Below are 21801 nucleotides of genomic sequence, written 5' to 3' on the forward strand. Positions count from 1 at the left end.
GGATCAGACTGAAGATCAGGTGCCTCATGCTTGTCTCCAAGTAGAATGGATCCCTGGTGCCCCGTGCTTATCTCCTCCACCTTTGAGATGTGGACAGAATAGGTTCCTAGTCTGCCATGCTTGTATTAATGTGGGGATTTTAGGGGAAGAATAGGTCCCTAGTGCCTTTACTTGTCTCCCTTTGAAGATTTTAAGGGATACCTGGCCTCAGGTACTCCATGATTGTCTCCCTTTGGTGTTTCTGTGACAGAAGAGGTCCCTGGAGTCCAATACCTGTCAAGGAAAGAACCACTAAAACAGATATTGTCAGGCCGTGTGGCCTGACCCCGGTAGCATGAACAACACAGACTCCTGGGTGAAACAAGTCACTCACGCTTTATCTCCATATGCAGTACCATTAAGAACATGCCTCCATGGAAGTTTGTAAGAGGTAATGAGATATTCTCCCCGTGCTTGTCCAGTAATTGTAGGCTTGTTGGGATCTTATGTAAGATTCATAAACGGTTGGTAATCCAGTTACTGTTTAACAGGTCGAAGTGAGGGCGATGAACTGTTACGGTTAAGGCAAGAGGAGATTGGAAATTCATGTGAACTGTTACGTCAGTGGTGGACAAGATGTGGCAAGAACACGTCATGTGATCATTTCAAATGGGATTGCCTAGACTCACTGTATAAGCTAGGTTTTGATAATGTTCATTTTCTAGAACGATGTTTTTGATATACTGTTATGTTTGTTTGTTGTTTAACGCCGTAAAACACCGGTCTGTAAAAAAATCGAGTCGGAGTCAGACAATCCAGTGATTAACATCTTGAGCAACGATCCACGCCACTGGGATACGATGACATGCATCAACCAAGTCAGCAAGCCTGACCACTCGATCCCGTAAGTCGCCTCTTACGACATGTATAGTCGCCTTTCTACAGCAAGCATGGGTTACTGAAGACCTATTCTACCCCGGATCTTCACGGGTCTATACTGTTTTGTCTTTATATGTTCCATATATATATATATACGTATTGCATTGTTCAACTGCCTTTATGGTGTCTGGATCGTCTGGCCGGAGACGGAAGGTCGATGCTTCGATCCCCTGGCCGCGTCATACCAAAAGACGTTATAGGATGGTAGCTGTTGTAACATTGCCTGGCGCAGGTCATTAGGAAATAAAATAACGACTGGTCAGCTCGGAGTCCCTGTACTGTATTTGAGTGGGGTATCCATGTGAAACTACAGCATGGAAGCTCAGGGCTAGCACTTATAAACCAGTATTAGTCCGGACACACACATGCACGCAATGTTAAAACCCTATTTTGGAAAAGTGAAATTTATTTAATTAGACCCGATTTATTTAAAGTGAAATTATGACCATTCGAAATCTACCACAGACGTAAAAAAATAGATAATAATTGAAGCGCCCCTAAAATATACGGAAACCGGCATATTTGAAGTATTCTTTCTCGGAAATGTCGGCTTGTGAAAAATATTCATGTTACCGAAGGTCCGTTGAAGATTGTGCCTTCCATGGCATTGTGTATTATAACATATCATTCATGCTGAAGTGTGGCCACGTGTGTCCCTCGCTCTGTGGCGACCATGCTCGCGAAGGTATCTCCCGGGGCAAGTATACATAGTGGACCAACTGTATTGATCACCGACCTAAGTAAATATATTTTGTAGCTGGGAAAGTGTAGCCATGTACTGCTTCACTATTACTGCTCGACATGATGTCGACCCGTGAAGATCCGGGGTAGAAAAGGTCTTCAGCAACCCATGCTTGGCGTAAAAGGTGACTATGCTTGTCGTGAGAAGCGACTATAGTGATCGGATGGTCAGGCTTGCTGACTTGGTTGATGCATGTCACCGTATCCCGATTGCGCGGTACGATGCTCATGAACTGGATTGTTTGGTGCAGACTCGATTATTTACAGACCGCCGTCATATAGCTGGAATACTGCTGAGTGCGGCGTTAACAACAAACACATTATATCTCATGTCATATATCTCCCAGTTTTGAAGGCATTCGCCATCGCGTTTATCTGCGTTGCGCAGTAGGGCTTCAAAGAGTACTTGGGCACGGGCCGAGTTTAGTGGGAATGACGCCAGTTTGAAGGACTCGGGTACTCGACAAAGGGAGATAACTCTAATTTGATCGACTTTCAATACGTTAATTGAAACGTACATGAGTAATCAATTAAATCAAATGAAATTGTCAATAGCTTTTCTTTTCGTCATTTTTCGAAACAATGCACATATTTACAACCATTTATTAAGGATATTTCCTGGTTTAAAAAAAGTACTTTATTTCTTGTTTAAAAGGGGTGTTTTACGAAACTATTAAACTGTCGCAAGCTGTAGACCTATTCATTCTAAATTAGCGTCGCAACGTTAATCATTATCAATTCAATATTTTCATAAGATATTTATAACTGGACATCACATTATTGAATAATAACACATTGTGTTACTGTATCTAATTCTAATTATCTCTTCAATTGTCGGGAAAACGTCTTGAAGAAGTCAACCATTAATTTACAAGCCTAGTAATCTTTCTATGTTATGTTATCAATTAAGAAAAAAAAGGTAAATACTGACTTGTGAATTTGTGATAACATTGAAAACGTTACTTTTAACTTATTATCTATATTTTGTCATTTATTGACAATTTCCTTCGGCGCTGGCATCAAATGATCTTAAGGTATACCCAAGAAGCCAGCCCGCCCAAATCCAGCCAATCACCAATCGCAACATACATCATGTGACGATCACGTGTGCAATATTCCCCCCCCCCCCCCCCTACGAACATGGCGCGTGTTACATTGAGATGTAAAGGATTTCTTTTCCCAAGTTGACAATTCTTATTTCAATGAAGCTTCAGCGAATCAGCATACAAATGTCAAAGGTATTTTATTTGATACGCGATCACATTGGTTTTCTTAGTGGTCTACGATGTCATTGTGATTCTTTCATTTTGTATACGACAGGATAATTGCCAATTTTATTGAGTAGATGTATAATTGCGGGTACTCGTGCAGAAGCAGAGTCTTACCCCTCGGGTACTCGAGTTTATATTCTTGGACCCGTTGAAGCCCTATCCTATGCCCAGCTTCATCTATGGGGAACAACTCACTAGACACCCCCCTCTCAAAAATAACGTCGTCTAATCAATATACGACGGCATGGAGTTGCGAGCGCGTGTTCGAATCCCCAGAAAGGACGCTATGATAGAACAATGTTTTATCGTGAAATAAAGCACTCTTCGTTCTTCACTGTTCACTGTAGCTATCATATATATCTGTAGCTATCACTATAGCTATCATATATGCTCATGTTGATGGGACTACTCAGCTGCTGTTTTCGTGATAAAGAAAGGTGTATTTTCGTCGATCAGTTTCTTTAGCCGTGAATCAACCAAAGTTTTGACACGATTACATATCTCAAGCGCTTAGTTCCAAATGAAAATAAGAAATATCTACCCCACAGTGGGACTACATTAAATTTTAAAAAGTAGGTTTATCTCCTAAATGAATTAAATATTAATCTAGATGTAAAGTGAAATAAACCTACTGTGGTTCAATTAATTGTCTCCAAGCATTGAACTGAACGCTTATCAACCATGTTATGGTCTAATGTATATTTTAACACTATATCGTCCATGGCAATATCAATACCCTCATTTGTAGACTTCTGATTGTCGAACACGACTGGAAAAAACGTTTTTCATCAAAATTCTTTATCATCTACAGAATATAATAGTTCCACGCTGTCAAACTTACAATTTAGTTGCCTCCTGGTCAAAAGCTTTACCAATCACTTTACGTCATGGAGAAACTTTACAAGACGTTTAATGGTTTAATCTAACATGGCATCTTGTATACTGCATATTTTCAAAGTTTCAAAGTTCGACAGAATCTGTGAAAAACCGGGGTAGAATAGGTCTTCAGCAACCCATGCTGCCGTAAAAGGGGACAATTTTTGTCGTAAGAGGCGACTAACGGGATCAGATGGTCAGGCTCACTGACATGGTTGATGCATGTCATCATGTCCCAATTGCGTGGATCGATGCTCATGATGTCAATCACTGGATTGTCTGGTCCCGACTGGATTATTTACAGACCGCCGTCATATTGCAGAGTGTGGCGTTAAACAACAAACAAACAAACAACGATCGACAGAATATCGGGTGGTCACAATGGTCCCTGCTTATGGCCAGCGTCTGTGTGGACGGCCGTCTCTCTCAGCTGCGATCTGTCTTGTGTCTCCGTGAACGATCATATGGTCGACTTCATCTACACGGCAATTATTACAATGCGTGTAATACATAGGCTCCCTTTTCCCTAGTTTTCGGATATTTCCCCCATGTCATTCGGTTCGGTTGAGGGAAAACACGAAAGAAAACATTCTGTCATAAGTCAATATTCCCGGATGTGTCTGGAGTTACCTCCCCTTTAATGCTGTCTTCACTGTCGGATAAATCAGTGCTGGGGCGATTACTTCGTCTCGTAACTGCGTTACAAAATCTAAATATGTTTCTTTTTAATTCTCATACCAAGCTTTTTTTCGGCTAGTCAGTGATAAATACATATTTACAAGAATGACAATTTTTATTTGCATTATCACAATATTTTGGGTCGAGAATCAGTAAACCCAATAATAAGTCGATTATATGACAGACTTCATTTACACAGCAGTCAGCATATTGCAGCCAATACATAGCGGTATGGATAATCGAGGTTGGTTTGGATAAAGGAGTAATTGATAGCATGAACAGCCGGCAACGATGACACTTTCCGCAAAGTCGTGTACACAGAAATATACTACTCAAAACAAGTTAAAGAACAATTGGAAGGCGGTTTGCAACACCCACCAGTCACGGCAGATTAACTATGAAACAATCTTACTTCTTAACTTCTTTCGAGTAGTATATTACTGAGACAGGTCAATCATGTACCAGACACCATAAAATCTATTTTGTGGTCTCTGAGTGTACTGATTATGATAGGATAGTTACACGGTTTGAACTGGCTGATCGTATGTCATCGCGACCTGGCGGCCTGGGGCGTGTCTCATGCTATCAACACCTGTTTTTCTTGGCCAGACTCCATTATAGACAGGTCACCGTGACATAACTGAAACATCATTCGCTAAGTCACTTCACGAAGAATAATCATCGATATTACTTCAGAGAAGGGAGCGGGTAACCTTATTGGTATTTTCCATACGTTTTCTTCACTATACAAAGCCTCTATTCATTCCATTTGTCAAATGGCAGATCCGTAACAGTTTACCATTGAAGCTCAACGCAAATGGGTTTCTATTACCCCATTCACCATTGTGCTCTTCAGATCAGTTACGCTACAAAAGTGAGCATATTTTAACCATGTACCCAGCAACCGAGAACATATCGCGATCAATGAATGCATATTTCATGGTTGAACTTCGCGTTAATGTCTGAATACCATCTCAAGGATATCCAGCGGCAACACACTGAAAGAGCGCTACTCAATATTTCAGTTGATATCGACTGCGTTATTTTGCTTGCTTTAAAAGATAACAAAATGTCAAGTTTGAATTGATCAATTTCTGTTTCCTTGTACAAAGGATGATAAATGTTCCCTTGATCTCAACAGCAATTATTAAAAGGATTCACAGACAGCCTTAAAAATTGTGGCTTATCGCGTCTTCTCTTCACAGACGGAAACCAAGAACCAGTCAAATCTTGTTGTAACCGTGAAGTCAATGTCGGGGACCACGCGGTATCACAGTGACGGATGCAGTCGCTTGCCCCATGGAACAGCCAGTGAGCAACATCACGGTGGGGACTCCATTTCTGACTAAGTACTAATGTCGAACCCAGGCCGTCCGTTTAACGAGCGATCGCTTTAAGCGCGGAGACACCAAGCGCTCGAAAGTGGACGTCTTGGTCTCGATTCCAGATATCAAGCACCATTTTGAATCCCGTTTGTTCTGTTCTCAACCTTCATATTTACGAAAGCCGTTGCCAGCGTGTGTGTGTGTGTGTGTGTGTGTGTGTGTGTGTGTGTGTGTTTTGAAGAAAATAAATAAGGTAACATGCACCGGAGGTTTACATCATAATGGGACATGGACTGAATTATCCCGTGGGGATTCCGGAATAGGTTTGTTTGTTTGTTTGTTGTTTAACGCCGCACTCAGCAATATTTCAGCTACATGGCGGCAATCTGTAAATAATCGAGTCTGGACCAGAAAATCGAGTGTTTGTCGTCATGAGCATCGATCTACGTAATTGGGATACGATTGGGAAGTTCATGTGAACTGTTACGTTAGTGGTGGACAAGGTGGGTCAAGAACACGTCATGTGATCATTTCAAATGTGATTGCCTAGACTCACTGTATAAGCTAGGTTTTGATAATGTTCATTTTCTACATCGATGTTTTTGATATATTGTTATGTTTGTTTGTTGTTTACGATGACATGCATCAACCAAGTCAGCGAGCCTGACCATCCGATCCCGTTAGTCTCCTCTTACGACAAGCACAGTCGCCATTTAACAGCAATCATGGGTTACTGCAGACCTATTCCACTCCGGATCTTCACGGGTAGGTTGGAATAGGTCCCAGCAGACATTGCAGCTTTCCGTGACAGTTGACTAAATCGACAGTTGATTGCGTGTCATCTTTATCCCGACATCGTGGATCTTTGCTCACAATATCAATCACTGGAATATTGCCGAGTGCGGCGTTAAATACCAAACAAACAGAAAGAAATGTTGGTATATTGCGTGTGACTACCCTGCCTAATAATCTCAGGAGGCGGTAGGGTAGCCGAGTGGTTAAAGCGTTCGATCGTCACACCGCAGGCCCGGGTTCGGTTTTCCTGATGCAACATTTTAACAGGCGCTGGCATAGGAACATTTTAACAGGGGATGGCGTTGCAACAGTTTAACAGGCGCTGGCATAGTAACATTTAAACAGGAGCTAGCATTGTAGCATGTTAGCAGAGGCTGGCGTTGCAACATTTTAACAGGGGCCGGTGTTGCAATATTTTAAGTGAGCTCGGCATTATAACATTTTAACAGGCGTTGTACCATTTTAACAGGGTGTTACGTGAAATGTTAACAGACGCTGGCGTTGTAACATTTTAACAGGGGCTGGCGTGGCAACACTTTTACAGGGGCTGGCGTTGTAACATTTTAACAGAGGCCGGCGTTGCAACATTTACATTTTGATAGAGGTCGGCGTTGTCACATTTTAACAGAGGCCGGCCTTGTGACTTTTACATTTTGATAGAGAACGCGTTGTAACATTTTAACAGAGGACGGCGTTGCAACATTTACATTTTGATAGAGGTCGGCGTTGTAACATTTTGATAGAGGTCGGCGTTGCAACATTTACATTTTGATAGAGGACGGCGTTGTAACATTTACATTTTGATAGAGGTCGGCGTTGTAACATTTACATTTTGATAGAGGTCGGCGTTGTAACATTTACATTTTGATAGAGGTCGGCGTTGTAACATTTTAACAGAGGTCGGCGTTGTAACATTTACATTTTGATAGAGGTCGGCGTTGTAACATTTTAACAGAGGTCGGCGTTGTAACATTTTAACAGAGGACGGCGTTGCAACATTTACATTTTGATAGAGGTCGGCGTTGTAACATTTTAACAGAGGACGGCGTTGCAACATTTTAACAGAGGACGGCGTTGCAACATTTATATTTTGATAGAGGTCGGCGTTGTAACATTTTAACAGAGGACGGCGTTGCAACATTTACATTTTGATAGAGGTCGGCGTTGTAACATTTTAACAGAGGTCGGCGTTGTAACATTTACATTTTGATAGAGGTCGGCGTTGTAACATTTTAACAGAGGTCGGCGTTGTAACATTTTAACAGAGGACGGCGTTGCAACATTTACATTTTGATAGAGGTCGGCGTTGTAACATTTTAACAGAGGACGGCGTTGCAACATTTTAACAGAGGACGGCGTTGCAACATTTACATTTTGATAGAGGTCGGCGTTGTAACATTTTAACAGAGGTCGGCGTTGTAACATTTACATTTTGATAGAGGTCGGCGTTGTAACATTTTAACAGAGGTCGGCGTTGTAACATTTTAACAGAGGACGGCGTTGCAACATTTACATTTTGATAGAGGTCGGCGTTGTAACATTTTAACAGAGGACGGCGTTGTAACATTTACATTTTGATAGAGGTCGGCGTTGTAACATTTTAACAGAGGTCGGCGTTGTAACATTTACATTTTGATAGAGGTCGGCGTTGTAACATTTTAACAGAGGTCGGCGTTGTAACATTTTAACAGAGGACGGCGTTGCAACATTTACATTTTGATAGAGGACGGCGTTGTAACATTTTAACAGAGGACGGCGTTGCAACCTTTACATTTTGATAGAGGTCGGCGTTGTAACATTTTAACAGAGGACGGCGTTGCAACATTTATATTTTGATAGAGGTCGGCGTTGTAACATTTTAACAGAGGACGGCGTTGCAACATTTTAACAGAGGACGGCGTTGCAACATTTTGATAGAGGACGGCGTTGTAACATTTTAACAGAGGACGGCGTTGTAACATTTTAACAGAGGTCGGCGTTGTAACATTTTAACAGAGGACGGCGTTGCAACATTTTGATAGAGGACGGCGTTGTAACATTTTAACAGAGGAGGGCGTTGCAACATTTATATTTTGATAGAGGTCGGCGTTGTAACATTTTAACAGAGGACGGCGTTGCAACATTTATATTTTGATAGAGGTCGGCGTTGTAACATTTTAACAGAGGACGGCGTTGCAACATTTTGATAGAGGTCGGCGTTGTAACATTTTAACAGAGGACGGCGTTGCAACATTTACATTTTGATAGAGGTCGGCGTTGTAACATTTTAACAGAGGACGGCGTTGCAACATTTATATTTTGATAGAGGTCGGCGTTGTAACATTTTAACAGAGGACGGCGTTGCAACATTTACATTTTGATAGAGGTCGGCGTTGTAACATTTTAACAGAGGACGGCGTTGCAACATTTATATTTTGATAGAGGTCGGCGTTGTAACATTTTAACAGAGGACGGCGTTGCAACATTTACATTTTGATAGAGGTCGGCGTTGCAACATTTTAACAGAGGACGGCGTTGCAACATTTATATTTTGATAGAGGTCGGCGTTGTAACATTTTAACAGAGGACGGCGTTGCAACATTTACATTTTGATAGAGGTCGGCGTTGTAACATTTTAACAGAGGACGGCGTTGCAACATTTATATTTTGATAGAGGTCGGCGTTGTAACATTTTAACAGAGGACGGCGTTGCAACATTTTGATAGAGGTCGGCGTTGTAACATTTTAACAGAGGACGGCGTTGCAACATTTTGATAGAGGACGGCGTTGTAACATTTTAACAGAGGTCGGCGTTGTAACATTTTAACAGAGGACGGCGTTGCAACATTTTGATAGAGGACGGCGTTGTAACATTTTAACAGAGGACGGCGTTGCAACATTTATATTTTGATAGAGGTCGGCGTTGTAACATTTTAACAGAGGACGGCGTTGCAACATTTACATTTTGATAGAGGTCGGCGTTGTAACATTTTAACAGAGGACGGCGTTGCAACATTTATATTTTGATAGAGGTCGGCGTTGTAACATTTTAACAGAGGACGGCGTTGCAACATTTACATTTTGATAGAGGTCGGCGTTGCAACATTTTAACAGAGGACGGCGTTGCAACATTTATATTTTGATAGAGGTCGGCGTTGTAACATTTTAACAGAGGACGGCGTTGCAACATTTACATTTTGATAGAGGTCGGCGTTGTAACATTTTAACAGAGGACGGCGTTGCAACATTTATATTTTGATAGAGGTCGGCGTTGTAACATTTTAACAGAGGACGGCGTTGCAACATTTTGATAGAGGACGGCGTTGTAACATTTTAACAGAGGACGGCGTTGCAACATTTTGATAGAGGTCGGCGTTGTAACATTTTAACAGAGGACGGCGTTGCAACATTTATATTTTGATAGAGGTCGGCGTTGTAACATTTTAACAGAGGCCGGCGTTGCAACATTTATATTTTGATAGAGGTCGGCGTTGTAACATTTTAACAGAGGACGGCGTTGCAACATTTACATTTTGATAGAGGTCGGCGTTGCAACATTTTAACAGAGGACGGCGTTGCAACATTTATATTTTGATAGAGGTCGGCGTTGTAACATTTTAACAGAGGACGGCGTTGCAACATTTACATTTTGATAGAGGTCGGCGTTGTAACATTTTAACAGAGGACGGCGTTGCAACATTTATATTTTGATAGAGGTCGGCGTTGCAACATTTTAACAGAGGACGGCGTTGCAACATTTACATTTTGATAGAGGTCGGCGTTGCAACATTTTAACAGAGGACGGCGTTGCAACATTTATATTTTGATAGAGGTCGGCGTTGTAACATTTTAACAGAGGACGGCGTTGCAACATTTACATTTTGATAGAGGTCGGCGTTGTAACATTTTAACAGAGGACGGCGTTGCAACATTTACATTTTGATAGAGGTCGGCGTTGTAACATTTTAACAGAGGACGGCGTTGCAACATTTACATTTTGATAGAGGTCGGCGTTGTAACATTTTAACAGAGGCCGGCGTTGTAATCTGCTGATAGGGTTTGTAAAAAGCTTTTACTTTACATGCACTCTCTGACTTGTAACAAATATAGCACATTTGTCCATGGACACAGAGAATGATCCATTATATATATTGATATCCCGGCTTGAGAGGTGCTCGACTCTCTTCAACATATGCACATAATACTGCACAGCGTCAATAGCAATGTGTGAACACCGAGTTGAATAGTCTCCTGCCTTGTACATGCATATTTGTAAAATCCATTAGTTCACACGATCAGGGTGCAATGCGTGCTCTCTATCAGATTCACCAGTTACTAATATCTTCAAAGTGCAATTTATCAATCACGCGAAGCCTGATCGCCTCCTAAACCCACCCAACATATTGACTTCTTTTAATATTATACGATTTCTTGAACGTCTTGAAACACGACGCCAAGTGACGCCTGAGCGGCCGGTGACATGTTGTCCACACCACGTACAGGAGGATGGAGATACAGCACCCAGGTGTGTTGGCACCCAGGTGGGAAGTAATGATGATGAAACACAGTCTGGCAATACAATCTTGTCCAATACGTTGTGTCCTTGTCCCCAGTCAACCTCCTTTGTCCGGAAACCGCTCATTATGGACGTTTGCTGATGGAAAGGTTTCTGTATTCGCGGGGTGGACATTTTATATGATACCAGCATTATAATGTTTCAACGGGTGCAAGCTGCTTACCCTTATTCCTGGCTACCTTTTGTCCAAAACCGTCATCACTTGGGCCGTCCTCCCACACCACGCCGTAATGTAACTGAAATTCACTCGTGAATCATTGGACGACTTTAGGTAAACAAACTGAATCATTGTTCACTATTTGTCATTAAAGACACAGTATTGCGTTCCTGTGAACAATGTTCGCTGATCTTTTTCATTAAAAAATAAATCCGGACGATTTCGTAGAGAACTGTGCAGTCCGTATTATAGAGGTTTCTCTGTCTCTTAATAGTTGAACCTCTTTGTTCAGGGGATTGATAACTAACAAGAGTGAGTGAGTATAGTTTTACACCGCTTTAGGAACATTCCAGCAATATCACGGCAGGAGACACCATGTGGGGAATCGAACCCAGGTCTTCGGTGTGACGAGCGAACGCTATAACCACTAGGCTACCCTTCCTCCCCTGATAACAAGAAGGTTAAACAAAAGCAATTTGCATGTTACATGTCAAAACGCAATACATATGTACAGCTGTTGTGACAATTTCACAATGTCGATGAAAGGCTTTAAGTGAGTGAGTGAGTGAGCTGGGTTTAACGCCGCTTTTAACATTATTCCAGTTATATCACGGCGTGTCATCTTAATGTGGGAGGAAAGCCCGAAGTGATGCAGGTCTCAGACGTTTACAACTTCGGTGAAACCCATCAGCACGGGTATGGTGCTGAAACATAATCGGGGCGAACCTGGATTCGAACCCACAATCATATGTTTCTGGCGTGCCCAAGGGACGCAACTCTGCACAGCGAATTGCGGCGCCTTGGACGACTGGGCCACCCGTGCCCCCGAGAGGCGTTGTGGTTAAAGTGTACGCGCTTCACGCCGGTGGCCCTGATTCGATTCCCAACATGGTTGCAATAAGAAGCCCCTCGTCTGCTGTTGCCACCGTAATACCGCTGTCATATTTCTAAAATCGCCGATAAGCCATACTCACTCACTCCTTTTACGGTTGATGTATAATGTACATGCTTGTATGAACAAACATGAAGATCCGGGTTAGAATAGGTCTTCAGTAACCCATGCTTGTCGTAAGAGGCGACTTACGGAACGGGTGGTCAGGCTCGCTGACTTGGTTGATGCATGTCATCGTATCCCAATTGCGTGGATCGATGCTCATGATATCAATCACTGGATTTTCTGGTCCAGACTCGATTATTTACAGACCGCCGTCCTGTAGCTGGAATATGGCTGAGTGCGGCGTTAAACAACGAACAATCAAACAAACAAACAAACAAACACAGAACGGACTTCGAGAAGTGATTTCCAGTACTGAAACAGATGGCAAAGAGACCTGTATGTCAGGACTTGCGTATGCAAAAGGTGCACACGTAGTCATGTAGTATATATCGATAAGTTCTTGATGAAATGAAATGCTAGTAATTTCTATTTTAAACAGGTTCTATTTTGCCACTGTCATATTAGTTTAAAACATCGCTGCGTTCTACCATACATACACAATGTTTTATTTTTCTGATGGTGTGTTGTAATAAGATTTTGTTTTGTATCCAGTTCATAGTTTCTTTTCTAATTTCATTTGTCGTTTGCAGTTACAGGACAGATGTGCTGAGCGTCTTTTATTTTAGCGCTTTACAAAAAGAAAACATTTCGGTGTCTAATCCATCTTAAAAAGTTGTGTAAGGGTCGTTGTGCATACTGTTGTAACCAATTACATTGTGTAGTTTGTTGTCATCTAATGGAACTTTCCATTCCCATTTGTTTATGTCATGCCCGTGTTTCTTCATGTACATATTAGTTTTGCTGCATTTGTAGCGTTGTCACTTATTCCCTGTGAGAACCAGTACAAGAGACATTTCTAATTTGCTACTTTTTCACCCCCTTCTCCTTGCAGTAATATTTGATTTGACCTGACAATATTTCCCTACCCAAGGATATTTGTTTTGCACTGGCGTATATTTCTGAATGGGTGACAGGTAATGATATTTCCGTACTTAACCCCAAGTGTATTTACAAACGTCACACCTGTTGCCGAGTAGTGTGTGTAAGCAATTACATTTGATCTCCAATAAGTGTATTTCCGCTTCTTCAGACTGGATGGGGAGTACTTCCCTGCAACTGCAACTGCACACCTTCGGCTCCTCAGTCGCCATTTCACTACAGAATACTCCTAGCGTTGTATTTATAGTAGAGACTCACACATCATAAACCATTGGTGGGTTGGTGTTCCACACTACCAACAATAGAAAGTCTTTAAAATCCCACACGTGACCATGTTTAAATACACATATCCCATAGGCGGATAAAACCCACGACACATAAAACCAGGTGAGGTGTACCTTCATCACAGAGAGCATTGCAGCCCACATCAAAGTCCACCTCGTTGGTTAAATCTCCACAAACTGCGTGAGGCAAGTGCTATCAATACTCATCCATTAGAATTACAAACAAGGTCAACCGACAAATCTTATGGTCAAGTAACTACAATTGGTAATCAGTATAAATGACTTTTGTGATTAGTAAATGGAGCATCCACGATCAGCAACCACTTACAACGACATAAATACGGCTTTCTGAGAGAGTATAGGATCATGTTCTACCGGATACAGTATTCAGGAATAATCCATTTTATATGGGATAGATTCCCCTAATAAATCATGTGTTTGATATTTCTGGGAGCTCGGTATAGATCACTGTTCCGGTGCTACCACGTTTCGGCCTCTCCTCGGCTCGTTGGTGTGTGTGTGCCTCGTGCGTGCGTGCGTGCGTGTGTGTGTGTGTGTGAATGTGTTGTGTGTGTGTGAGGGGTGAATGTATGTATGTGCGTGTATAGTGTTGAGGGGTGGGGGGGGGGGGGGGGATGTTGAGGGAGTGGTATATGCGTTTGCGTTGTATGTGTGTGTATGTATCTGTGGGTGAGGTTGGATGAGCGTGTATTCACTCGAGCGAGGGGTGAATGTATGTGCGTGCGTGTATAGTGTTGAGAGGGTGGGGTGAGTAAGGTGCGTGTCTTAAGGGAGAGGTACGTGCGTTTGCGTTTGAGGCAAAGGTGTGTGTGTGTGTGTGTGAGGTTGAGTGTATGTGTGTGCGTCTGCTTGTGCGTGTATTCACTCGTTGCCTTAGTAACTATTTAAGATGGTTTGTAATAAATGAAGACTTGGTGTTATTCTCCAGTGTATGTCACTGTAATGAGGCAGTGGTCTGGACTCCCAGTGTGTAGCTTTCATGTATCACTACGCCTGTACAGGAAGGCGGACTCACACAATAACTTGCGATGGTGTTCGACCTCTTCCTCCTGTACAGTATCCCCTGTAATCACTGTACTTATTGAACTCATGTTTCTTTTAGCATCAATAGATGACTGACAATTTGCGCTTCTTTGTGTCCCTCAGCTCAATCAAGAAGCGATATTTTCTGTTTCTCTACTGTAATGAATAGGAAAGGTTGCTTTATGTGTTTTCAATTAGAAGGTATAAAACTCGATACTCATGACTAGAAGACATAACATGGACATGTTCTGCAGTACAAACATATCAAACACAAGCCCATTAGCAATTTCAGATATTCAGAATATAATGCATCCATAAAAGCAAAATTGCTGCATTAAGTATTTATTCCGAGGCATACCAAGCTGGTACCAATGATTGGTTCCACTCCTTCTCTCCGTGGTCAAGGAGGGCCGAAGGTAATGGTTCTTAGAGACAATACCTTTACACTAACAACAATTATAACGCCTCGGAACCGGGATGGAGCGTACGACGGTTTTAATTGCAAACCTGTACACTTGTGTAAACCAAGGTTGTCCATTAATTCTAATAACATGAGTTTCATCATGGGAACCCGATATTGAATATTGTTTACTGAATGTAATCTCTCATCATTATAGATCATCGGAGTGGGTGCACCATCTACCGTCCAAGTAGCTGGGATGCTTTGTGGCGCCACTCCCCGATAAGATTCCCATGTTCAGAATATTGTTACAGGTGACAGGTAACGTTTCAGTCAATACCTTATCGCTCATTAGAAATACATCAGCGTCTCTGATACTCGCTGTCTGTGAGGGCGCCCACGTCCGACTGCAGGGACGGGCACAACATGCAAGACTAATGGCTACGCTCCAACCCAATCGTCGATAACCCGTATTAGGCTGATAAGCTTCTGAATGCCTTGATGGGTAGTGGCTTTTCTTATGTTATTGATAAATGTTCCACTGGAAAATAATATTCCCTCATCTCCCCTCAGCTTGCCCTGCACGAACATATTATATGGTTATCTCTTTAAGTGGCACTGTAGTAGTGGTAGCATCAATGAATCACCTGATAGAGGCACTAGCATCTCTACCGCATGTCGCATGGACAGACTGAAAGTTGAAATATTTGAATATTTTACTTACTATGCATCGTTCTCTTTGGCGAGGGATCATCATAAAATACCAAGTCTGTTATAAGTAAATTTTAGCAACCAAACGATTCCAATAATCCTATCGTATACTGTAATTACGCAGTTGATGTCCCTGTTTCTACTGATGCTGGTCTTACAATTGTGAACAGATATTTAGTATCCTCATAGACAGTCACGGCCATAGCTAAATTATTACTGCTGTAGCTATAAAATTGTTCAATATGACTTGCACTGGACATTGTACCCAAAAGTACATGGGTGACATTGAAGTTATAAAGCCACGCATGTGGATTTAGTTGATGTCAATAAAGAGAGTATATCGTATGTGGATCACCTTTGTCCAATCCTATTGTGTTAAGTCAATAAAATACGAATATGTTTGTTTGTTTGTTTGTTTGGTATTGTGGGGATTCTTAAGAGGGTTTTTCCCAAACTATGTTTATCAGATGAAACATATTTCGTCAACAGGTATGAAGGTTTCATGTACTTTGAGTTTAAATTCACTTTGAACAGTAAAGATACAACAGCACTTTAGCTTAGTGTGGGTTGACCGGAAATGTATTACATCTGTATGACGGCGGTCTATAAATAATGGATTGGCTAATCCAGTGGCCATCGATATAGACAAAGTCTTCACAAAACAGCAATAAACTGCAAATATAGATTTGATGAGACGTTACAGACGTTATCAAAACGTTACTAGGTTAGGTTACTTAAAACATTTCTGCACAGATCCAGAAATTACGCTGAATATGGTTTCTCAGTTGTTTCTTTGATTTCCAACCTTGGTTGATAGATGAGGTGAATATTCTCGATTGTCGTGGCATTGTTGACAGGAATGAGGTGAATATACTGGATTGTCGTGGCACTGTTGACAGGAATGAGGTGAATATACTGGATTGTCGTGGCACTGTTGACAGGAATGAGGTGAATATACTGGATTGTCGTCGCATTGTTGACAGGAATGAGGTGAATATACTGGATTGTCGTGGCACTGTTGACAGGAATGAGGTTAATATACTGGATTGTCGCGGCACTGTTGACAGGAATGAGGTGAATATACTGGATTGTCGTCGCATTGTTGACAGGAATGAGGTGAATATACTGGATTGTCGTGGCACTGTTGGCAGGAATGAGATGAATATACTGGATTGTCGTGGCACTGTTGACAGGAATGAGGTGAATATACTGGATTGTCGTGGCACTGTTGACAGGAATGAGGTGAATATACTGGATTGTCGTGGCACTGTTGACAGGAATGAGGTGAATATTCTCGATTGTCCTGGCACTGTTGACAGGAATGAGGTGAATATACTGGATTGTCGTGGCACTGTTGACAGGAATGAGGTGAATATTCTCGATTGTCGTGGCACTGTTGACAGAAATGAGGTGAATATTCTCGATCGTCGTGGCACTGTTGACAGGAATGAAGTTATCTGTGTATCTCAAACTGAGGGTATGTAAACGTCCTACTATCATGCGATTTTATGGAAAGTAAATTGATGAGACATGGCAGTATTATTCATTACTCTGAGAAATTAAGTGTATAAAATGTCTTTGGTGGAGTTTCTCGAATATACAGATAAACGGATATATTTCAGATTGCAAATGATACCAAACCATGCAATATATTAATATTCCCCAAACAAGATAACAAGCCCAGACATTTTTTGAAAAATGAAATTTGTTAAGGTGGTCCCCTTTCAAGTTAAAGTAGAAAATCGTGCCCCAGTTTCATTGATTGCAGTTTAATAGACGGTATTTAGAGGATAGCGGTCGACACTTTCTTGGAGCAATCAGACGTTTTTATTATCCCCCAATGCTATCATTTTAGGTCTTATGCACATTTGACTTTCTCTTATGAGATTCTTGCTTTATTGCGTTGAACGAAGGCTTTAAAACAGCAGCGGCCTTCCCACGAAAGGAGTAACTTGTCGATAAATCACAAACCAGTGGTCCAGTTATATCGCCCCTGTATTCATAACGACTGAATGTGTCTCTTATCATACGACGGTTTCTCCATGACATCGTATAGTTACGACTATTGTTACGACTATTAGGCGCTGCTTGTAGGTTTGATTCATCGTGCATACCCTCTCAACAAGAAACTTTGTGGCCTTTGGTTTTAGGAACAAGGACATGTCGCCTTAAGTTCCCTTCTATCTTAACACCGAGATCCAACGGACATGACATCTTATCGACTGTTAAGCCTGGACCCCACTTTACAGCAGTTAAAGCTGCATGTTCCCAAAACAAGCCCATTATCTTAAGACCACAATAACGATTTGTGATCGACACCATCACAAGATGTAAGAATTCTGTCCTGACATACGTTATAGCATTACATCTGCACACGCGCATTCTGTTGGCACTTGTAAAGGTAGTGTCTTGTCGAGATGCTTGTCTCCATTGTTTGTAGAGTGTCGGGATTTTAACCTTTTCATGTGCGTGTCGTGTACAAAATTGAGACATTGACACTACCTGATAGAGATTTTGCTGGCTTGATCTAGATCATGAAATCAAGATCAGCACTGATTGACCTGATTCAAACCAAGGAATGTAACCCCATACTTGCTTCTTCCCAAAACTGATTTCACGAGGACTTGTTCAGGTTAGGACAGTAAAACTCAAATAAGCTTGATGATTCAGCCATTTTCTTCTCCATTGTTACAATACTACAAAAAACACCTGACAAGAATGTATTGAGAAATACTTTGAACAAATATTCTTATACAAATAACAGTTTTGAAACTAAATATAAGAAAAGTACGCCCATTGATTTGTCATAAGAAAAAGACAAATACAAACTAGAGAGTAATGATAAATATTTTATTGGAAATGTACGTGAAGACATTCAAATGAAAGAACGAAATTAACATTTGAAAAGAAATATATGAAAGGGACATGCCATTATCATCATGCAGGTATGAAAATATATTCATATTTATTGTCTTTGATTTGTCTTTGATAAGGTTTTTAATCTATACTCTTACAATAGAAAAAGACCCTTCCTTCACATATACCATTATATTTGGAAACACATCTATTAGAATCTGGATTATTTGTATCTGGGGATTACTGCCTCAAGGTAAATTTTTAACCCGTTTCTTGTCTGCATACGGTATTATATATACGTGATTGTCCTTTAGCACCATTACAAAGTGGTTTGTCTTTAGATGATTGTTCACAGAAGGACGGTGAGTTTGGTGGTTAGTTTTACAAAAACGTTTCCTCCATAGGGACTGTACAATCGTTTCTTTTTTTAAATATTTCCCTTTTTCGTGAACACCTGGTGATAGTGATTCATAAACGCATGCTTATGATATAGTTGGAATCGTACAATAGAATCTGCTTTTAACTGAGATTTCGTATGCTTATGGAAAGGGTTTTGTCGCTTATATATTTGATCCAGGCAATTAGAAATTGTTGGTTCACAGAGGTAGAAGATGAATGGACCTAAACGTTTTTCTTCAAGAAACCCTACGAAGATGAAATCCAGTTGAAACCAATCTATCTTGTGTCTTGTCTTGTGTATAAGTCTGATCAAATAAAACTGGAAATGAGTTCACAAGAAAACATAGGAATAGTTTGTGGCAAACGAAGGTTATTTTTAAAACTTTATTTTCATCAGTACATGTGGCAAAACAAAATTCAGAAAACACCACAGTTCTCCCCAGCGCGAACTGTAATTCCAGGAACCTACACAATGAGAAGTGACAGTAGATGCTGGATGCAGCTCGTTCATGAGGATGCTAGAAGACATGCAGGCTTTCTCGTAATCTTATTTGATATTATGGATCAATACAAATGTTTAAGTAATAGGATTTACGACTTCTTAAAAATCTTTTAAAATTGAGTTTAAATTGATGTGTGTGCACTGTGCCATAGTATGTTACATCTATTCCTCCTACAAATGTATATTCATGAACAACATGTGCATAATCATCCTCTTCTAAGGATTCATCAGTAAGGTAATAGTGGTTGTTTATGAATCAGAAACTCATAACATGTACTATTCCTTTGAGTTTATATTACATGCGAACAGAATAATATTGTTAGCCATCCATATTATTATTATTAGACTTCAACTGTCCAATAGTGAACTTTCCCTTCAACGTTTGAGGGACAACTGAGCATGTTTTTTCAACGAAGATTTAGAGCATCATACGACCCTTGCTCATAGGTTGTTTGTCCAAGATCACAAGTTTTATGTTAGACATGTAACGGGCATTTTCAAGATCAGTGACAGATTCATTTCCCTTTTTTGAACTCACTATATTTTGTCTGTTTTTTTTGGTAAACGTTTGACTAACCTTTGCATGTGTTTGTGACATAAACACATGCACATTATACAGTCGGAATCGTAAATCGACACTGTCTTTGGCAGTGATTTCTTTTGAAAATGGAAGGGGTTTTGTCGCTTTTTCATTTAATAAACCAGTCAGAACAGAACTTTATTTCTCTCAGGCCGTACAAAATAAAATGGGCTTGTATTGGCGCGCAGGGGTAAGCCGGAAGTCTTTTCATAATATTATGGTAAATTTAGTGATGGTATTAGTACTGACAGTTTAAGAGAGTGTGGAACTGTAATACATTAGGCAATTGCGCATACTGCTTTGGTATGTACAATTTGCGATGAAGTACGGACATTTGGAAATGTTCAGATATTCGCCTGCAACATGATTTACATCACATAGGTTACTTATTCGTTCATGGATTGGGAAGTCCAAGGTTGGAGTTTGTTTGACATGGTGGAGTGGGTCTGTGGCTTGACTTCACCAGATTTAATCGTCCTGTAACCCTATTGCCGGACGTGTCTCTAGTAGCTCTTGTGTCTGTAGTCACGCAGATTTTCTCGACGCGATGAGCAACATGTTTAAAATTTGATTCTCATTTGTGGGAAGTATGATCACTTTTAAACTGTGTAAAACGCGTAGACCAATACACTTTTACGTCTGATGCAATTTTACTTGGGCCATATTGATTGGTGGCACGAGCGGAATGAGTGAGTTTATGAGTGCGTCAGTTACATTTATTCATATCAATTGTGTCAGGACTATTGAATACTATCCGTTGATCGTGTAGAGTTTGTATGCGCTTTCCTGGTTTTATATTGTTAGCCACTGACATACCATGTCCCTATTTAACATGGATACCCGCACAGTATACTGGCTCCGAGCCGACCAGGCATTGTTTTACCAGATTCGTGCCGAGCGCCATGTGGGGTCACAACAAATTCCTTTTTTTGACGTATTTTCGTATCTCGCTCGCAGAGGATCGACACATCGACCTTCCGCTTTCCGGGCAGACGTTCCATCCATTACACCACGGAGGCGGTCTCCGGACAGATGCTTTATCCACAAGAACACGGAGGCGGTCTCCAGGTAGACACTCTGTCCACTAGAACACGGGGGCTGTCTCCAGGCAGACACTCTGTCCACTAGAACACGGGGGCTGTCTCCAGGCAGACACTCTGTCCACTAGAACACGGAGGCTGTCTCCAGGTAGACTCTCTGTCCACTAGAACACTGAGGCGGTCTCCAGGTAGACACTCTGTCCACTAGAACACGGGGGCTGTCTCCAGGCAGACACTCTGTCCACTAGAACACGAAGGCTGTCTCCAGGCAGACACTCTGTCCACTAGAACACGGGGGCTGTCTCCAGGCAGACACTCTGTCCACTAGAACACGGAGGCTGTCTCCAGGCAGACACTCTGTCCACTAGAACACGGAGGCGGTCTCCAGGTAGACTCTCTGTCCACTAGAACACGGAGGCGGTCTCCAGGTAGACACTCTGTCCACTAGAACACGGAGGCTGTCTCCAGGCAGACACTCTGTCCACTAGAACACGGAGGCGGTCTCCAGGTAGACTCTCTGTCCACTAGAACACTGAGGCGGTCTCCAGGTAGACACTCTGTCCACTAGAACACGGGGGCTGTCTCCAGGCAGACACTCTGTCCACTAGAACACGAAGGCTGTCTCCAGGCAGACACTCTGTCCACTAGAACACGGGGGCTGTCTCCAGGCAGACACTCTGTCCACTAGAACACGGAGGCTGTCTCCAGGCAGACACTCTGTCCATTAGAACAC

Source organism: Haliotis rufescens, unplaced genomic scaffold (assembly GCF_023055435.1).
Source record: "Haliotis rufescens isolate VD_foot unplaced genomic scaffold, xgHalRufe1.0.p SCAF_50, whole genome shotgun sequence".
NCBI lineage: Eukaryota > Metazoa > Mollusca > Gastropoda > Lepetellida > Haliotidae > Haliotis > Haliotis rufescens.